Here is a 6,000-nt window from a genome sequence, read left to right as displayed (position 1 = left end):
AAAAATACATATAAGGTTACGGCAGGATTTGATCCCGATACCACCATGTGACACTGATCACACAGAGTAGGTCCTAAATAATGTGATCAGACCAGGTCTGTTTACAGCGCTGTATCTGTTAAGTCCAAATCAGATTGAACACATACATCGTTGCAAACGGAGTGGGGATAAAGCGCTCCCAGCATCACCCATCTTTTTATCCCACAGTGAACTAATCGATATGAATTTTGCCTCGAGCTCGCACCGACCACAGTGCTGATATAAAATATCCTCAGAGACGCGGTGGCTCAGGGATTAGACAGCTCGCCACCTAATGAGTTGGACCGGGTTCGAATCCCAGCGATGGCTGGTTAATTCCAATTCAGCACCCAGCTCGCACTGTCCGCAGTGGTAGACGGATCCTGGGCTAGAGTCCCCTTTGCCGTCAGACTAACCTTGGGATGGTTTTCTTCTCCATGTAACGCAACTGCGGGTCAGTTCCATCAAAAAGTCCTCCCCGAAGGCAAATTTCTCCTTATACTTTATCCAGGAGTTCCCTTGTGTTCTGGATTGGGTTCAAAATTACAAGGTTATTGTTGTTATTGTTGTTAATTTACGTCGCACTAGAGCTGCACATTGGGCTATTGGCGACGGTCTGGGAAACATCCCGGAAGATGATCCGAAGATATGCCATCACAATTTTGATCCTCTGCGGAGGGGATGGCACCCCCGCTTCGGTAGCCCGACGACCTGCGCGCGAAGTCGAGCACTTTACGGTAGCACAGTTTAACGAGGACCAATACCGCACACCCTCGGTCCCTACGCAGACTGATCCAAGTGGTCACCCACCCGCACACTGACCGTAGCCAGTGATGCTTGACTTCGGTGATCTGCTGGGAACCGTGTCTTAACGATCAGTCCACTGCGGGACCAAAATTACAAGGAGGCGGAGTTGAGCATTGATAGCCGTAAACTAAAAATTTGATCCGCTGTTCATTGGTGGTTATAAAAAAATATCAGATTAAAAAACACAACATAATATACAGAAAGACTTCAACATAGAGAAATGAATAATGCTAAGGTTCAGAGAAAGATCCAACCATATACCTCATTGATACAAGTAGATTTGAATAGCAAAGTATATCAAATTCATTAAAGTTGAACCAACAGCATGAAAATCGACTAAGATTAAGTAATGTGTGATTTTGGTGACTGCTCATCAGTGATTTTAGGGCGCAAACCTGAGGTCTTCTATGGTATACTTTTGGACGGTCTTTTACGGCTCTTGTATGATAAATATATTTATTTATTGTTAAACAAACATACAGTGATAAGTCCGAGAAAGGCAGTGATAAGTCTAAAGTGTGTGGTATCAGTCCTTGTTAAGTGTTACCGTGAAGTCTACCGTGGTATATAAGTCTACCATAAAATAGTGCTCGCACGCAGCTCGTCGGGTTACCGAAGCGGGATCCCTTATCCATCTGATGAGGAACAGAATTCTGATGGCAAGTCTTCGAAAGGTACTCAGGGGAGTCTGACAATGTTGAAGTTGTAATTTATTTACGTTGCACTAGAGCTGCTCAATGGGCTATTGGAGATAGCCTGAAAACAATCCCTGAGGATGATCTGAAGGCCTTCCATCACAATTTTGATCCTCTGCAGAGGGCATGGCAACTCCGCTTCGGTAGCCCGACGACCTGCACGCGAAGTCGAGCACTTAACGGTCAAAAAGTTTAACGAGGACGAATACCACACACCCTCGGTCCCTACGCAGACTAATCCAAGTGGTCACCCACCCGCTTATTGACTGCAGCTAGTGATGTTTGGCTTCGGTGATCCGTGTCTTAACGATCAGTCCACTGCGAGACTTCTGAGCATGTTAAGCGGGCAGAGGCCTCCTTGGACTAGCGGTATCGCTCGCCAAACGCTGTGCATTGCTTGGAGGTAGCGGGTTCGAATCCCGCTGTTATCTTGGATGTTCTACATGCTATTCTTCTATTTTGCAAATGTTTATAAGCCTAAATTGTGCACGCAAGCCTAAAAATGTATATAATTCCAATAAATAAATCAAGTGGCAGTATTTGGATTAAAAATGTTCTTCTCCGAAAATAAGGGGTTGTGAGAATGATAAATAAACATTAGAAGCTTGTTGTCTTTTTATGTTCGTTATATCTTTAACTTTTTGATACAGTCTTTTAACAATGAAATAGAGCTCTAAAACTTCAAAAAAGGTATGTACTTTATCATTCTTATTCATTCAAAGAAAAAATATTATTAATTTCCAATATATTTCAATTGCGCTTTTTATGGAAAAACTATATTATGTAAGTACAATATATGACCTCAATATATATACATTAAAATAAAACTGTCTAATTAAGAAAACTTTTTTTAACGACGATATCCTTATAAAATGTAAATTTTATCGGAAGAAAAAAAAAATGCAAGTTTGATAAGATTTTGTTACATGGATGTGACGTAAATTAATTTGATGATTTGCCTGTAGGTAGTCTTAACAATAATCTTTAGGGTCCAAATAAATAGGATCAATAAAAAAATAATTATTTAGTGTTTATTTTCTCCTTAATTTTCCTTAAAACTAAATAGAACTTACAATAATAAATTAAATTCGACTGATTTATTTGGAAGGAAATTTCATGTGTTTGGTTCATAAATTTTTTCTGCAATTTGAGGAACCCGCCTGAAATAAATTCCATATAAACGAGATATTAAAAAATACCTATTAAATAACTGGATTGTCTTGAAATGATTATGGAATTAACTATTCGACAAATGCTCATTATATTTTCAGAGGAAACAGCGATATTCCTCCATGCATCGACAACATCAACCACCCTCAAAAATTCTAAACACATGAACTTCATTTATTTATTCTTTATTTCTTTTTTGCACTTTATTTATTTTCTATGTTTTCGAACAAAATTTTTCATTAGATTAAGAATATACAGTTCCTGGCCAAATTATTAAACGCACTCTAAGATTCTAAGTAAAATCTTAATTATTAGGTGATACTACACAGCTTCATAGTTTTTACGTGGCTGAAACCGGTTTGCACTTGTTTACGTTCGTGTAACGGTTCAGTTAGACGATATATAATAAAAATTAGACGACTGGATAAATTAGACGTATATATTATATAAATATGAATATTTTTTAGCAAGTATTATCATAGTGTATTATAATAATTAGATCAAATTATTAGACGCTCTGTAGTTTTTTAATAATGACATGTTTTGCACGAGTTTATAGGCAATACTTTTATATTTAAACACACATGTAATGGATTTTTATTCAGGAGACTTTTTATATACTTCCTATTTGTATTTAATTTTAACGTGTTGCATTACATTTCGACTAATTGATACACGAACGTAAACAAGCGCAAACCGGTTTCAGCAGTATAAAAGCAATAAAGCTGTATATAATATCACCTAATAATTAAGATTATACATAGAATACCAGAGAATAAATCTATTTATTTCTGCATGTCAATATGCATGCCAATTGTTTATTTTTCATATATAAAAAAAGAGTTTTTACTTATTTTATTTTTTAATTTTGTGATCAATCAATAGAAAATTGTGAGAGATTTTAATGTCCAACAAATAATTCAGATGGCTTGCATTTGGAAATTTATTGAAGATTGTATTCAGCATCAATATGTTTCTTTTCTAAAACAATCACGCATACATGAAATACTATATTCAATCCGGTGTTATTTTTTCTTCTTCTGTGTAACAGTGTCATATTGTTTTATAGATAAGCAAAAAAAATATGGCAAGTGCTTTTATTTTTAAGAGTTTTATTGCTGATTTCATTATTATATAAAAAAAAACCCCAAATAATAAGCTTAAAAGATCCAATTGGGAAATAACGTTAATGCGTTGAAAAGAGATTCCGGTAAATTGAAACTGTGTTTTAGAACTATTCCTCTTAATAATAAATATTTTAGAAACATTTCTCTTTTTATCCAATATTGAATCGAAAACATCCGTTTTCTCCATAAACCTCATCGCAAAAACAAATAATCTTCATAAATCATATTTGGGTCACTGTGCCGTAGATCACATCAGACAGCCAAATATGAAGAATATGGCGAAAACAAAATGCACCATCTTGTCTAAGATAAATAGCACCAGCTAAGCTCTTTCTGACCTCCCACAGACTTTTCAAGGCCACCTCAATCAACCCTCCAACCAGCTGCCATGACCTTGGCGTAACCCTTTGGTCACAACTGAAAGGGTTGCGCGAAATTTCGTATTGGGGGTAAATGAAAGAGAGTAAATCTCTCCCCTCTAGAAAACATCCGGCCCTCCTGACCCTCTCTTTGGGGATTTTATGAAGTTGCCCCCGCAAGAGTGTCGGCACACATTTGCGATTGGGTACAGAAAGGGGGGGGGGTTTCTGACAGTGAATTGAAGGGTGCTGTCAATTAGACTCATTCCGCCCATGTTGAAGGCGAGTAATTGCAGAAATTCGTCCTGCTTTGTTTGAGTATTCAAGTTTCAAACTGATTTGTGGTCAAGTAAACTGTTGGTCGAACACTCAATTTTGTTTTGCTATTCCATCTCCGTATAATTGTTAGTTCGTCTTGAAATACACGAGCTAAGCATATGCTTATAGAACTAGAATTTTTACTTTACCTTGCTTATTGCTATGCATAACATAAGCTTAAGGTATCTGAACTCATTAGATTACCCTGCGCTGCATTAAGTATGCCTTGAACGACGATTGTGATCCTTTTTCAATTAGTGTTAATTAAATTTACGTTATTAAATCTACGTTGCATTTACGTTATTAAATTTACGTTAATTAAATCTCCATGTAACGCAAATTATATAATTTTTATCCGTGTGTCAAGTATGCCTCTTCTTTTTTTTTTAAAATTAATTTTTAAACCATTGTACTTAGATTTTAAACCATAGAAATACACAGTGTAACTATATTTTCCGTACTGTTACTAACTTGCTTCGATTGGAAATCGTATATATATANAATTTTTCAGGGACCACCCTATATATATATTTGAAAATTGTGGAAAGCTACGTGCATGCAAGGTTTTGCCACTATGATCTACCAAAAATTGGATCAATTCTCAATGATCCAATTTTGACTTAAATTGTAGAGCAAAACTTACAGTTTAAACAGCACTTACTGAAAGTCCATACTTAGTCTTGCGTTAGTTACTACTTTTGGAGCTGATAATAATAATGGTAATTGCATTCGAACTATTAGTTGAGAACTTACTTTATTGGAGGACATCTCAAACATTACATCAGGTGCCAAATATTACCCAACAGCAATTCTCGAAAAAAAAAGGGAGGGGGGAGAAGGGAAATTCAACAAGCATGAATGTTATTGTGAATTACCGAAATTGGTGGTTGTTGTTTTCCACCGGTGAATGTTAACAATAACATAGTTGCTTCTGTAATTGTCCGAAATATATACTAGGTTTAGCTTGTGCCAATGGCCCGTATGCCCTACATCGATGTTTTTTTTTACGGTTCAGTGCCACTGCCCGGTATACGTTTGCCCGGTATGCCGTACATCAATGTCTTTTAAAGTCAATGTAACTGCCCTGAGCCGTGATGGCTCAAGAGATAGAGCTTTAGCCTTCCAATGTGGTGAACCGGATTTGATTCCCAGCCATGGCTGGTCTATACGAATTCCGCATCCGGCTTGCACTGACCACAGTGCTGACGTAAAATATCCTCAGTAGTCGACGGATTATGGGTTAGTGTTTCTTGCCGTCAGGCAAACCGTAGGAGGTTCTCGTGGTTTCCCTCTCCATGTAACGCAAATGCGGGTTAGTCTTACCAAAAAGTCCTCCACAGTGGCAAATTTCTCTCAATACTTGATCCAGGAAACTTGTCTTCTGGATTGGGTTCAAAATTGCAAAGCTACGGAGTTGAACATTAGTAGTCGTAAACCAAAAATTTGGGTCCGCTGTTCAACAACGGTTATAAAATATAATGCCACTGCCCAGTATGTATTTAACCG

General features: G+C 37.1%; 1 protein-coding gene across 2 annotated transcripts in view; it reads left to right on the top strand.

The window, feature by feature from the left end:
* Positions 1-2,048: 2,048 nt before the first annotated feature.
* Positions 2,049-6,000, top strand: part of LOC107453931 (uncharacterized) — a 37,486-nt gene continuing 33,534 nt past the window's right edge. Inside the window, exon 1 of one of the 2 annotated variants that reach the window (XM_016070953.3) lies at positions 2,049-2,210. The gene's annotated coding sequence lies outside the window, so the exon portion shown is untranslated. The remainder of the gene's footprint in view (positions 2,211-6,000) is intronic. The other variant, XM_016070951.4, reaches the window with a different exon arrangement.

Source organism: Parasteatoda tepidariorum, chromosome 8 (assembly GCF_043381705.1).
Source record: "Parasteatoda tepidariorum isolate YZ-2023 chromosome 8, CAS_Ptep_4.0, whole genome shotgun sequence".
NCBI classification, from domain to species: domain Eukaryota; kingdom Metazoa; phylum Arthropoda; class Arachnida; order Araneae; family Theridiidae; genus Parasteatoda; species Parasteatoda tepidariorum.
The sequence above is the reverse complement of the archived record's forward strand: the minus strand, read 5'-3'. Positions and strand labels throughout refer to the sequence as shown.